Raw genomic sequence first — 15,359 nt, 5'->3', positions numbered from 1 at the left:
AAATGCCACAATTCTTTACATATATATTGCAAGCATTTCTGGTACTTTTATTGTCTGAAATGTCAACATTTTAAATAAATCTGCAGTTAAATCGAACAAACAAGTATAATTAGATGTCTTTACAAAAGAATGTAATTCACGCAGATTCATTCTACTGTTGGTGCGGTAGAAAACCAAATATGGTGAGGGAGAAGCTTATTGGATCCGCGTTGTCTCGATGAGGTCCCGCATAGATGCCAAATAGCTATTGCAAAGAATAAGCCAGAAAATACAATGTTTGCAACATTTTCAGTAGTTATTGACATATGATTGACTTAATCTATAAGAACAACTTGTGACCAAAAGGAATCTATTGGAACAAATACAGGAAATATTTAATCGAAGACAAGTTTCAAAAGTTTGAGCTTGGTGATTTAATAATAACTGTCCACTCCTTGTTACCTTCTTGATGACTCGAATAAGAATAATAGAACCATTTATCACATCTTCAACTCACCTTAAAAGATTTAAGGCAAAATGATAATCGACATCTGAAATGGTGAGATACAAGATTGGGATTCAGAAGCTTCTACCACGCGAACTTCTTATAAAGACTTGCCCTTCCTAGCTACTCTGGCAAAAGTATATTCATCCTTACGGAGTTGTCGACAATTCAATTTGGAAAATATATCTGCGTAATGAATGTGGATATGTTAATCCCATTTGGCGATAAATAGTAGAAGGCCTAAGTTCATACCTGTGCATAGATCACAATAATATGTGAAACTAGGTCGGTTATTTGGTCCGTAAAAGTATCTATGTGGCCGTATTTTCTGCCGATCTATGGTTTGATCTGTACAATGGAGTCTACACTGAGTCTAGAAATGGACACTTGAGGCTACATAATATTGTTTGACATGGTTTCCAAGAATGTTAACTAGGTTTTATATTCTCTTGAAACTTTAGATTACAGGGACATGGTCATCGCAACATTGTTGTTGATGGTTTTGACGCAGTATTTGTCGGCTTCAGAAGTGCATAAGAGTCCTGTTAAACGCCATGTCTGGTAAAGCGTAGCACTCACTCAATTCTTCTTTTGTAAGCAAAGGTTTGCATGGTGAGCAGCCTAGGTTATGAGTTACACCACATCTGCTTCCTTTTCAACCCAATCACGTATGGAACTAGTTTTTGCGATTTAGGTCGAGGCAAGATCTGATATTGTTGTGCGGCGGTTTAGTACGAATGTTAGCACTGAAGTGGTCGTATCTTCTGAACAACTGCAAACAAGATGCCTCGGTGATGATAAAATTGAAATGGATCGGATACTACTTCAACTTTTAGGTCCCCAAGAACTCCTAGTCCTAGGCCCACTTGTAAATTGGTGCACTCCCCCAACAATTTAAAGCGAGGTACGTTTCGCATGTCCTTTTCTACGACAATATTTCCAAACCGACAGCTTCTCATTCTATCCCTATACTCAGTTGGGGTTACTGTCGATCTTATTCGGCTGTGAAGCGTGGCTGTGAGTTTTTCAGTGATTTTTCAGACTCCCAACTCCTTGTCATCTCCCTTCGTTCGACGGCATAATTCAGGTCTATTAGATACAGTGACAATAAGAGCGACACTTGAGCCTCTTCCGAGCTAACTGAGATCAACGACACATATATCATCTTCTATTAATTATAGAACGTATCTTCGATAAGGTCCAATGTCTCCAAGTATTTCCATTTTTCACAATGAAATACTTGTTCATAGGACTCTGTTTAGGGTATGATATTGGCAGAGTTACTACATTGCGTATCGAAAACTTTGTTTTCCTCTGGACTCGATTTCAAACTTTGCGACCGGAGAAGGATGGCCTTGACCCGGTGAGTTGATCCCTTTTTCCTCCCACATAAAATTACAAGTACAATGTAACTGAGCTTAATCAAAGAGCCCATCCACCCACTTCTACTAAAAAGCTGTCAAAAATTGTTGAGTGTACATGTAGTATCACATATACTAACCGTAATCATAGTCACAACTAGGTAAGAACACTCCCCACACAACTAATTACTTTTCTGAGCTATCGATGTGCGAGAGATGAAACAGTATATTGACACAGCATCTATGCACAATGTGATTTTTCGCCATTGCCAGTCGCAACGGTCGCAAATCTGTTCACTATAGGAAAGTTGGGCAACCAAAAGACATGTTTTTCATCTTATAATTCTCTAGGCTGCGTACATAAATGTGGACTGAAAAACATCTCAGTTGCATTAGAACAGAAACCTTTGCAAAGCTTCATGGTTTGATGAAACCATTCAAACCCTTTTAAGTACTGAAAGCTTCTTGTTTATGGCCAAGACATGGAAGCTTCTTGAAAATGTATATCTTTGGCCTGTCTGGTTTACCATGATTAATCGAAAATATAGCTGAAAATGCAGATTTTTCAGAAGCAAACTCGTATATTAAAATACACTGATGGGTTTTTCAACTCTTTTCATTTTTTGAAAAATCAAATAAAAATAAAAATAAGACCTTTGCTATGTTTTGAAAACATTGTGATTGAATCTGAAAACTAGGATTACCTCTGCAGAGATGCACTGAATCTGGATTGCGAATATATACCTGCTGAGAGCTTCAGGCGCGATTCAACACCCAACAACCATTCCAACTTGACATGTCTGTGAAACTCACAGAAGCTATAAACAACTAAAATGAAAAGCGAAACATGTCAGAATTGCAACAGATCCTTACCTGCTCTCTCTCTCTCTCTCTCTCTCTCCAGCTAAAAACACGTATGGTGAATGAGAGGGAGGAAAACGTGCTTTGGCCTAACATTTCTTCTGAGTTCTTCAACTTTTCCCTTGATGGGTTCATGAATTTCAGATCCAATGAAGTGAGGTTGCAACCTGGAATTGGCAGTTAAAAGATCCTCAATTTAATTTAGCAGGTGGGAAAATGGAAGAGTTAATTGGTACTTGGCTATTCTTTTTTTTTTGCTAAGAATTCTGTGTGCCTTCAAAAGCACTGTGCAAAAGAGAAGGTTTGAAAGAGTCAGACTAGGTAGGGTAAAAAAACTATACACCTACGGACGGATTCTAGAGAGAAGGCGGTGGGCATAAGCCAATCACAATACGAAATTGTTCCACAAGTTTTATGGTTTTTTAGAATGTAATTGAACTGGTATTTAAGGTGATTGTAGCATAGACAATATGAGAGAGAGAGAGAGAGAGAGAGAGAGAGAGAGAGAGAAATTTTTATGTGGGTAAAATCTTGATGTCACATGGTGACAAAGTTTCAACCTTTTATTTCACAGAAATATAGGAGATGATGTAGTAAAAGAACTAGGGATGGCAACAGGAAGAGCCATTTATCATTAATTAACACGTACTGGTGTTGGAGATAAAAAGAGCAGGAGTGAAGGAATCTTCCCCTGCAACATCACTCCCTTTTCACCATTTTGATCGAGTGATCAGAATTTGTTTGGTTTTTTTTAGAGTTCAATGGAAATGTTTTTCATGAATTTCACTGACAACAAGGGAGATTATAGCATTTTCTTTTGTTTTAGGGAAAATACAGCCCTTTTGCCATGCATGGCCTCAAACGTGTTGCAGTAGAGAGAGAAGCAAACCAGTTGCAGAAGTCATCATCTTCTTTTTCTCAGAAACACTGATGAACCCACATTGTACGGGGAACAAAAAATGCATAATTTAGTTAAATTTGTGCCACAAGTCACGACCATGGTCACATCATTAGGAAGAAGAATGCATAATCCCAGTTGAATTACCCAATTATCGCACGAAATTCTGGAGGGTTTGATTTGCTAAATTGTATGCTGAGAGATGTGTGTTTGTGTGCACTAGATCTGACAATTCACAATGCCATTTCCCCAAAAAGAGAGAACAACCAAAAAAGGAGGATAAGAACCAGTGGTGTTACCATAAAGATGAAAAGAGATCTGAAGCCGCTGAGTTTCACAACATGTGGTGAGGAATACTGAGATAGTTTTCCCTTGTCTGCAACACAATGGCTTGAAAAAAAAAATCCTGAATTTGCCATGTTTTCCCACAGCTTTCTTGAGCTTCTAAGGATGGTTTGTTCAATCTTTTTAGAGAGAGAGGAGAGAGAGAGAGAGAGAGAGAGATCAAAAGACTGGAAGATAAGAAGTTCAAGAAAGCTGTGGAAAAGCATGACAGGACTTGAAATTTCCAAGCTGCACTCACTTTCACCTCCTCAGATCTCACCAATCTTCTATCTTCTGTCCACAAAGGTCCACTCTCTCTCTCTCTCTCTTCATATAGCCCAGAGAGAGAGGGACAGGGAGAGAGAGAGAGAGGCCCATACAAAAGGGCTTTTCATGGACCACTCCAGCATAAATCTGCAAGAGAAAACCAGCTTTATAGAGTGGAAGAAGGAAGAAGACACCAAGTAGGGTTCATTTTACCCACAAAACCAACCCCTTTCTGTTTTTTTTTTTTTTCTTGAGTGAGTGCGTTGTGGGGCTTGCAAGAAAATGTCAGATTGGGGGCTCAGCCAAGCAAAGAAAAATTTCGAGGAACTGAAAATCTTCTTGGAAAATAATAATTAAATAAAAACAGTTTTTATTGGGTAAACAACTGTTGAATTCCTCCCGTACTTTACTATCATTGTGTCCTTTTGCAGCAGAGGAAGGTGTTTCGCTCACCATACTAAGCCTAATTTCGGTATACAAAAAAAAATCATCCACATCGGAGTTAGAGGATTTCTAAAAAAATACTTCCTCATGAACTGATATCATATAATTATACCGAGAGAGAGAGAGAGATATGACCCTAATTTCGTAATAATACGTTAAATATGCACATCTCATACATCAAGTTAGGTAAAATCCAAACTTCTGAGTATGACCCATTTACGCAATGAAATATAGAGTGAATATTCTTTTTTGACATTCTCATGTCTAGCGGTGCGGATATGGCTGCATTTGATGAGTTCATGTGCTCCTTGCGTTCTCATGCTTGAAGAGCTATGGATTGGTTGGCTTGGTTTACTTCTAGTGTATGTAATGGCATGTGAGAGATGATAACAATGTGTGCACTGGTACATCGAACTGCTTCCCTCAAACTCTTATATAAAGTTCTTGCTTCGGCAATTCAAAAGTTGGAGAAGGTCACGAATACAACACACCGACAAGAATTGCCAACCCTACATTCCAAATAGCACCGGGAAAGTGTAAAAAAAAAAAACTAAAGAAGATGTGCTAAAATTGAGAAGACAATGCTCAATGCATGAATGAAGATGTTAGTCTCAGATTTTCTAATTGGTCATCATGAGTTCCAATGCTTATAGCCATAGTCATGCAATTATTGCATCATTTTGGAAAATTAGTACTCTTTCTTCATATGGGAAATTGCTCCAAGAAAAAAAACATATGGAATGAATATATTTTCCTTGACACCATTCCAATTGAACCACATGCCACCATGTGAAAAGGGGATCTTCTTTTGATTTTATTTGGGAGATAAAGGTATGGGGGTGTTCATGGTCCCCCAATCGTTATGTTCTGCTTTTCTTCTACATCAAATCGAACATCAATCTAATGGAAGACGTTTTATACATTATCCTTTTTCTCTCCTAACCTCTCAGCTTGTGGATTGATCCTTTTTTTTTTCCTTTTCTTTTTTTGCAGTGCAATGTGAGATTATTCTAGAATAGAGGAGAAAGCAGTTGCAACGTTCTTTTTAATAGCCAAATTCCCAGCGCCATAGGTGACCTTCGGTCCTGTTCATTGAAAGGATCGATTGCATTGGTTGCCTGAACTTTTAGATTTCTAGTGTACTTTCTTACGTTAGCTTCACTAAAATTTGTCAAATCCCTTGATTCCTTTATTTGCTCTACATCTGAAAACTTGAAATGCCACATAAAGACCGAGAGCTTTTTTATCCCATGAAAGACGGAAGAAGTGTTCTGATTAGGAGTGAGTATGGTTCCAAGATGGGAAAATTGTCCAAAAAGTCATAAACCTATTGCACTTGTGCTAGTTCAATTCTAAACTTTTCAATTGTGTTAATTTAGTCCTAAACCTTTTGACAACTTGCCAATTCAGCCCTAAATCTTTCAAATATGTCAATTTGGTCCTAAACCTTTTAACGATTTGCCAAACTAATCCTAAACCTTTTCACAAATTACCAATTTAGTCCTTTCGGCCAATTGCTCAAACAATAGGTTTAGGACCAAAATGGAAAAAGATTTAGGACTAAATTAGCAACATTTCAAAAGGTTTAGGACCGAATTAGCATAATTGAAAAGGTTTAGGACTAAATTGGCAAATGATCAAAAGGTTTAGGACCGAATTGACACAATTGAAAAGTTTGGGACTGAATTGACATAAACGCAATAAGTTTAGGACTTTTTTGGTAATTTCTCCGTTCCAGGGCAGAAACAAGAACTAGAGAACTAAATCAATGGAAACATGATATGTTTTAGGCTCTGGGGTATGTAGGGTTTCCAGATTCCAAAAAATTAGGAAATCGGTCTGACGGATAGGTTCCAAATTCCAAGAGGTGAAACCTGAAACTTGCAACAAATTTTTGTGTTTTTCTTGTTCTATGTCATCGCGCGATCCTACGGAATTCTATGGTGTCCGATGGTTAGTGTGTAATCTGAAACCATTGGTATGAGCTTCCATTTTCGATGATATCTATGACTCAGATTTTCACTCTTTAATGTTTCATATTTTTCACGTTTCTAAATATGAGTTATGATTAGTAAATTATAATGGCAAATGGTAGTCATTAGATGTTATAACTCACTACAATCATTCTATTAAGAATATAGACGAAACCCGGGTAGCCCTAGAACCTGTGATAGGATAGATTTCAAGTGGAACCCGAATGGAACTTAGAACCGCTTACCCTTAATCCCGATAATCTCTAAACGCTAAATTTCCTATGTTGATGAAATTAATTGTTGAGAATGACATAGATTTTTGTTTGATAATAACATCGAATTGTATATTGGTGGGTTTATATTCAAACATCGAGATTTTCTTTTTCCGAAACCCCTATCTTTATAAACTTTTTTCCCCAAGAAAAAGGGCATTTTCAATCTTGTTTGCCTATTAAGAAAGAGCATTTTGTTCCATGTAAGCATTCATGTGATTTTCCTATTGGTTAAGAATTTTTTATATCCGAATCAATTAATAGTACATCTAAAAAGCTAGAGCAAATACAAAAGCTTACCTTTTTAATAGCATAAGAAACTTCTTTTTTTAGCAAGGTAGGATAGTGTCGAGTAATTAACATATTTATTAATTATTTTTAAATTTTTATTATAATTTAAAATAAGTTGGATATTAAAAAGAGACATCTATCTTTAAAACTAGAACAATATTGTATGTATGTATGTATGTATGTATGTATGTACGTACGTACGTACACACATGCACATAAATAATTGTTGACAATATAAAAACCTAATGACTATGGTAAACAATTGCATCTTGAAGTTATAAATAGTGAATGATATTGCTTTAGACATACCGTATAAGCATTGTCGTAACATATTACAATATTGAACTAAGTTACATTATCCCTTGGCATAATTGTTGATTACTCAACGGAGATATAATGTATGATAACAACCTAATGATGATCTTACGATATCTATAAATTATATTATGTGAATGCAACATATGGACATGCGATGCATGTTGATGTGGTAGCATGATTATTTTCTCAAAGTATGTTATATTCCTTCATATGACAATCTTAATTTGTTAAGTTCAACAAATACTTATGTCGCTTTTGGTTGATCCTTCTCGATATTTTTCGGCAATATAATACAATACACTTGTGGGATGATTCAAATCAACGGAATTAGATTATAAATAGGAAGATTTTGGATTTTGAATTTCGTAGAGGTATCGATATTGATGAGATGAGATAGTTAAATTTGATAGTCTAATCCCCAATTAGAGATCTAGGTTTCGAACAACTTGAACTTCATGTGAACTCAAATGAACCATATAGTAGAACTATCAAGTCCGCATAAATAACATGCATATAGTACATATCCACTATCATTATTAAAGCATAAAAAGGGAGGTTAAAAAATCTAAACATACCCCCCTTTTTATGTTGGCTTAAATTATCTGTGCATTACAAAAATGGAGAGGGCTTGCACAGGAAGCATTGACAAAGAGAGACCTTTACGCTCCACTTGTAATGGAGAAACTTTAAGGTTATGGGGCCATGGCTAGCACAAATGTCTCAAGTTTTCCTTCTCTTCTGCTCTAGCCGTATGTGGGAGACGAGACTGGCTATTGAAGATGACAATGACAATGACAATGCGCAGCAGCCTCTTATACGATTGAGAAGTACTGTCGAACGCGGGCGGGCGCCGCAGTTTCAGTCCTCCCGACGCTCATGAATATGGTTGTCCGAAACCACAGATCCGAAGAAGAAGAAGGACTCCACCTCCTCAAACGGGGGGTCGAGAGAGAGGAAGACCACACAATCCTAACATATCTGTACGGACATGGGACAATAATGGAGGAGGGATCGACCATTGCAAACAGCTAGGACATTGGAGGCGTAACTTGCGCGAGAAAGGAATGACAGGTTAGACATCGTTTCGGGCATAATCTACTAGCACTAAACTCGCAAATGAACAACGGAGAAGAACTCATCATCGAAATGGGTATAACAATGTTCATCAACCACCATCCGTGGATCTTCTCGATGATACCATAGCAACGCCACAAGAAGCCAAACACGCTTTTTTGAAAGCGGATGAATGATGGGGTTCTGAGGAGATGGCAAGTTTTGGTTGTAGCACTGAATAACGTAGGATAAGGCGAAGAAGATAACCGCATCGTCGATCCATGCGCATGATTGCGATTCTCCAACTCCCGCCAACGTGGTTGGTGGGCCCGATCTCGGTCGAATGGGCCAAGAAACTTGAATCGAGATGGGGGGAATTTCGCGCGAGGCCCAGTTGCTGCAGAATTCGGGGGCCCACCTGGCTGGCCCCCACCACCACCTGTTATATCAAAATTGATATGTGGTGGGGCTTGCGTGTGGTCGGGTGTACGGGGGCAAGTTGCAGTCCTAGAAAAGGGAAGTAATTGCATTAATGTGCGAACGTCATCCCCCAAGTCCATCTACATCGGGGCTCGTCGTCCGCCAGCCCGATTACGGTCGTGGTTTCGCTCCGGTGTAGCTTCACATCACGATGTCTTGACTCAATAGTGACATTTGTCTCTCTTTTTCCCCCATTTCTCTACACATTCGGGAGAGAGGAGGATCATATCAATGCATGCATAATCCTATGTGATACTTTTGGGCTTCATACTGTCCTTTTAGGAGTCGTTTCCCTAGCCATGACCCAACCTTAGTGGTGTATGTCGCATTACGTTTGTCTAGTGCGATCATGGGATGGTGGCGGTATGAGCACATTCAAAAGAATCACAGGGAAAATCAAAGAGTCATATACAAGTATAGCAAGCTGTGATAGAATAATTAACTATTAAATCATATATTCATCTAAAAACTTACGTTCAAATCTTTTAGAATAGTTGACGGCGGTCCCATAAAATCTCACATAATATCAAAGCAAAAGTTCATGAGTTCAAATCTTTCTAAGCCACATTTGCCACACAATTAAATATGTTCATGCTTAAGTCTCGCCAAAGACCGGACTAAGTATGAGAGGAAGTGAAAGTTTACTTAAATATCAAACATTGCCTTCATCAAACAAGCTGAACTTTTGGTATTGTCGTTCCACGCAAATATAACATCCTCCCATGTAACCTTAATCTTAGTGATGTTCGTGGATTACATTGCGAACGGGACTGAAATTTAACTTTTCAACATGGCTAAACTCTTGCCAATTTCATCGAGAGCCCATTTTTCTGATGCCCCGTGATAGTATGATACTGGCATTTTGGCCTCAACCTCACTGTTCCAAAATCTTCGAAAGAAACAAAAGTTGGGGAAGAAGAAAAAGAGAGAGAAAGAGGAGGGAAACCGCGGATGGGGACCCTATTCGACCTATCCGATTAGCAATGTGTTGATTGCATGGAGCCAAAACCTAATAAAGTCGAAGCTCCGTCGTAGTAAAGCAGCGAAGCAAAAGGGTCAGAAGAAGACAATTACAAGAACAGAAGAACGATTAGATGGTTTGTAAATTATCTCCCCAGAGCGAGACCCACCATCAAAGTAAGTTCCAAAAACCAAGCCGTGAATTCTCTCTCTCCCTCTCTATGTGTGATGAGGTATGATGCATGACAAGTCTAGTGCAAGAGCAGGAAGAAGCAGAAACGAACAACATCCGATCAACGTCGCACCGCTTTTTTGTGTGGCGGTGTTGGGTACGACCCACGATAAATCCAACGTTGCTCCTATATTTGACAAAAAGGCTGCGGACAAAAATGGCATATAATGCTTCGAGATCTCAATTTTTACCCGAATAATTGCACAAGCAACTCATGAGGGAAAAAGAGAAAAAAAAAAAACAATCAAGTTTGCTCCAACATGCAAACCCCCCGACCCCCACCCACACAGATTCACAATTATGTACGCTGACCTGTAATAGGGAGCCAAAAAGATTGAAATATTTTTTTTGGATGGTGGGTTTTCTATTTTTGTTCCCCTTGACTTTAACTTTAAATTTTGGCATTGATTTTGGCGTTTAAATTAGTTTCAGTACATTACCCACAGGGAAGATAAATTGAGATGGAGGTTGGTACACTAGTTTGAGCATATTTTCGTCCTTGCTAGCATGAAATAAATACTCTCTTTTAGGGTTGGTTTAGGGCCTATTAATAGATTAAACATTTCTCAATGTGTTAGATGTATAATTATGGAGGTGGCCGTATTGTTAATGTTTAGAGTTGGAGAGAAAATGACGACAAAGTGTTTATGGTGGCTCGATCCCACCTAGTGTTGTATAATATGTATTTTATAGGAGTGACTAATTATAGTAAGGGTACAAACAAAACATAATTATAGTAATACCCCACTATACATGTAAATAATATGTTAATACTCCCCCTCAATCCCAAGTAGGTGTAACAATTGACTCTAAAGTGGGCAAGCACTTCAAATTTGTTTTTTCATTGAAAAAATCTAAGCGAACCGAGTCATCCACAAATATCACAAAAAATTAAAATTAAAAGTTAGATAAAATTGGACTCGTCCATACATCAGAATGAATGACAACTAAAGGAAAAGATGCACAATGACCGATGTGCATGACAACACTTCTAGAGTAGAGATCCATTTGGTTACGCAACTTCATTTTTTCACTTTTGGAGCATTTTTTTCGGGCTTCAGAAGTAGTTTTGAAGTAACTTGAACAAGTAAAAAAATTTACTTCTCACCAAAAGTAAAAACATCACCTTCTACTCAGAAACCGAAGTTGATTTGTAGAACAGAAGTGTTTCCATGTGTGCCTACAAGCTGAAAAGGCAATAGATGAGATTTGCCCACAAGACAGGACTCACAAGATACCAACCTAGAATTAGAATTCCAAACACAACTCAAAACTTGTTTATTTGGATGACCAAGACAAGCATGCCGGCAAGTGAGTAAAGCAGAAGATGCCACAATACGATGTAAGTGACATGACACCAAGGAGTTGAAAATCAGATAAAGACCAAGAGAAAAATCAGCATGGAGAAGAACTTTCTCGGATCATTGGTCCTTCAAAGAAAAGGATGAACCATTAAAATCAATAGTGAAGGAATATTTGCAAAATTGAGTAAGTGAGAAAAGATCACAAGCGAGATTAGGGACATGATAAATAGATGATAATAGCAAAGATTGAGAACCAGTATGTAAAAAGGCTTTACTGACTTGCTTGATAGGCAATAAACAACCATCACCAATTGAAATTTTGTTAAACCATAAAAAGGTATAGAATTTAACTAATGCTGCTAGTCATGTGTGCCGACACTTTATTGTCAAAATACCACATTGGATCAGAGGTCTCACCAATCAAGAGAGATGAGAAAGAGTCCAACGGATCAGTAGCAATGAAAGCATGGTTAAATCTTTGTCAACATTGTAGCGCGATGGCACCCACTCCATTCCAAATTTGACAAGAAAGATGAAGCTTAGATCCAAGAATGCCTCGCTGTGTCAAACTTTAGTCCAATTTCCTTGGCCGCATAGCGATAAGTAAAGCATCATCCTAGAGTGAGCCAAATCTCCCGAGATTTTCGAAGGTTGTGAACTTCACGAAAAATGTTAACTATGAGGAGTTGAGTTAATCAAACTACGAACGCATTGATCTGTCTTGACCTACGTGGAATAAGAGGCATTGACCACCACGAGACTATTCCGATCATTGATAAGCATCTGCGAACACATAAAAGACTCATCCGCATAGCCCAACAAATCGTTACACATTAAAATAGGTTCGCACCGAGATTTTCACAAAAGATAGTTGTTTGCATCAAGTTTGATGGACACAAGATTAGTGATGTTGGGAAGAACAAGAGCTAGCAAGGTTAATTGCACGGCCATAATTTGAGTAACAGTAGAGAAGAGGGAAGAAGAGGTGAAAGTGGGCGACATATTATTAAAAGGTGATGGAAAATTGGGATTAACAGGAAGACAAGATGATGGCCAAAAAGATGGTAGAGAAAAAGAAAAATTCGGAGATGTGTTGGACACTATTGAGACAGCAATTGGAGCAAAAAAAGTGCTCATTTGGGGTAAAGGTGTTGAAGAACATGATGCATTATCCTGCTCTAATACCATGTGCATATTTAGAATTAGAGAGAAAATAACAAGAAAGTATTTATAGTGATTCTACCCCAACTAGGAGTGTATAATATGTATTTATAGGAGTGACTAATGCATAGATAAAACATACTTACAGAAATTCCCCATTATATATGTAAATTGCACGTTAATATAAACAATACTAAAGAAAGAAACTAGGGTTTTATTTGTGTCTGTCATATTCTATAGATAAAGCCATCAATGTACTTTTCTATTATGTAATCGAGTGTGGGCATAACTTTTGACTATTTTCTCTCTTTCTCTCCTTCTGTAAATCCTAGAGTATTTTGACACTGGGACCACCACCTTTTGCCGATACAAGTCGTTTGTTTTTTGTCCACTGTTCTTCATACTAGAGTAGCACCATCCTCCTCTACTTGTCGTGGTCTCAGATCTATTCTGGTTGTCCTTAAGAGCAACCCTATACCGTCACTCGCTAATCTTTCCGTCATCGTCCAGGAGAGATGTCATTTCCGGCGGCTTGTGAGTCTTGTCGTCGGCATCCTTGTCTGTTGAAGTCTATCACAAGCCGAGCTTCTCTGTTCTCTACGTGATTCCGTTGTGCATCCTTCTCAGATCATGGCCATTCATTTTGCTTCTCTTTCAAAATCAAGCTACTGTTCTTGTTAGATTGTTGGTTTTTGTTTTGGTTTTATTTTTCACTTTTTTCCTTCCTTTTCAATTCCCAAAGGAGGAGTTAACGGTTCTTCTTAAGATTGTGTGAGAAAGACGTTTCAATATCCACATTCCTTATCTAGAGCAAGGGTCGGTTCACGTTTCACCTACAATTTGAAACTTATCTTGTTAGGATCGAATTCCTAATTTTTGAAAACTAAAACCTACCTAGCACATCATAGAACCTACCCTATCAATCGGTTCCAAGGTCTAATTGGGAACCGGCTAATTTTATTTTTTTTTCATTTTTTCTTCATTTTTCTATTACATTTTTAGTTAAACAAAATGAAAATGAAAGCCACAATAAAATCATCATTTGTCAATAGCAACAATCTATAGAACATAAACATGTAAATCAAAATAAACAATAAAAAGTTCAAAACATGTAACATATAAAAGTTCTCGGTTCCTAGTTCTCAGTTTGATTTTGCGATTCCCAATTCAATTCTTGGTTGTTCAATTCTTACCCAGGAACCAAGAATCGAATTGCACATTACTGGGTCCACTTTTTTGGAATCGGGAACAGATTGGTAACCGTGGGAACCTGGAGCCGAGTTGGTTCCTATAGCTAGTTCATTCCGCTTTTGGGTTCTATCCTAGACGCATGTTCACTCCTATGTAAGGAGGCTTACCTGACACTTTAATTGGGAAGAAGTTGCACCTATTATAAGCAAGCTGAATATTCCAGCTTCCAGCTTGGGAGGCAATATAGAAGTATACCCAAAGAAATGAATTAGTAGTTAGTAAGTGGTCATAAAAAAAAGGAAATTAGGGTTTTATTAGTATTTCTCATATATCTACTGACTAAAGATATAACCGGTGACTTCTTTCTTCCTCTGATGGTCAATGGCATAGCTAATAGCTATCATTGATCAGTGCAATGCAAAGTATCATATGGACTTCCAACTTGAAAAACAAATGAAAAATATTCAAAATGCTTATTTTTTTAATAATAAAAAAAAAAACTGTCAACCTGTTTGCAGTCGTCTAGTTCTCATATAACGAGAAGAGAATCCTCCACTTCCATATCAACTATTGTTTACCTCTGCGCATTAATGGCTTTCTTGGCCAATTAATGGGTTTCTCTTTCATGGCCCATAAACGGAGAGAGAGAGAGAGAGAGAGAGCCTGTATCTTCTTTAGAAGACTTCCAAATATTCTCAACAGTCAACCCATTGCAAGTAAGAGCAATCTGTGATTTGGTATCATTTGAATGTGTCGAATCCCATGAAAAAGTGGGCAAAGTTTAATTGGTTCAGCCATTTGTCTCACTGTTCTACTTCCTCTAGTTTTCACCCCAATTCATATGACTTTGTTTTAATGGAAAAAAGTATGCCTTTTCTAAATAGTTATATCATACAATAAAGAGAGCCAAAAAGATAAATAGTAAGTGGACCATCCTAAAGGAGTAGGGGCATGCGATGCAAGGAGGGCGTAAGGCGGGGGCAAGGATGAACGGAATGGGGACTCGAAACAAGACAAGATCCGCCGAATCGGTTAGGTTTACCCGTGCCCACAAGATACTTGAAAACCGGTAAATGAATAAAAGGCATGATGCTCTCGAGACCATCCGATTATAACAAGCTGACATCGATGATCTCGGCATGTGCATCCTTCCAGCCATTCGATTGAGAGAGGGAAAATGACAAACTCGATTGCCGAAACGCTTTTACTTGAAGACAAGTGTCGAATTTCGAATAGAGGGTCACGTACAATAACTGTGATTTTAAGTTTTTCTTTGCTGGCCATAAATGCGGGCTGCTTCCAATAGCATAGGGTGGGCCGTGGGCTGCCGTTGGATCTTTTTGGTGCGATGACAAAATGGACAACAGAGATGGGCCCAGAGGAACTGGTCCCAGAGACGAAGTGGGCCCACTCCTCACTAAATGATTCGATCACAACTTTTGTTTGGGGGATGGGGAAATGGCCAATTTCATAGGAGGAACATTG

At 38.1% G+C, this 15,359-nt stretch overlaps 1 long non-coding RNA gene across 1 annotated transcript; it reads right to left on the bottom strand.

Annotated features, from left to right (window-relative positions):
• Nucleotides 1–1,711: 1,711 nt before the first annotated feature.
• On the bottom strand, nt 1,712–4,477 carry LOC115757362. The gene is made up of 2 exons (XR_007198215.1): nt 2,550–4,477; nt 1,712–1,940 (listed from the first exon to the last, which is right to left on the bottom strand). It is a non-coding gene; the product is annotated as an uncharacterized LOC115757362 (long non-coding RNA).
• Between the last annotated feature and the right edge of the window lie 10,882 nt (nt 4,478–15,359).

The sequence above is a fragment of the Rhodamnia argentea genome, chromosome 4, assembly GCF_020921035.1.
Source record: "Rhodamnia argentea isolate NSW1041297 chromosome 4, ASM2092103v1, whole genome shotgun sequence".
NCBI classification, from domain to species: Eukaryota; Viridiplantae; Streptophyta; class Magnoliopsida; order Myrtales; family Myrtaceae; genus Rhodamnia; species Rhodamnia argentea.
This window is presented reverse-complemented; position numbering and strand designations above follow the sequence as displayed.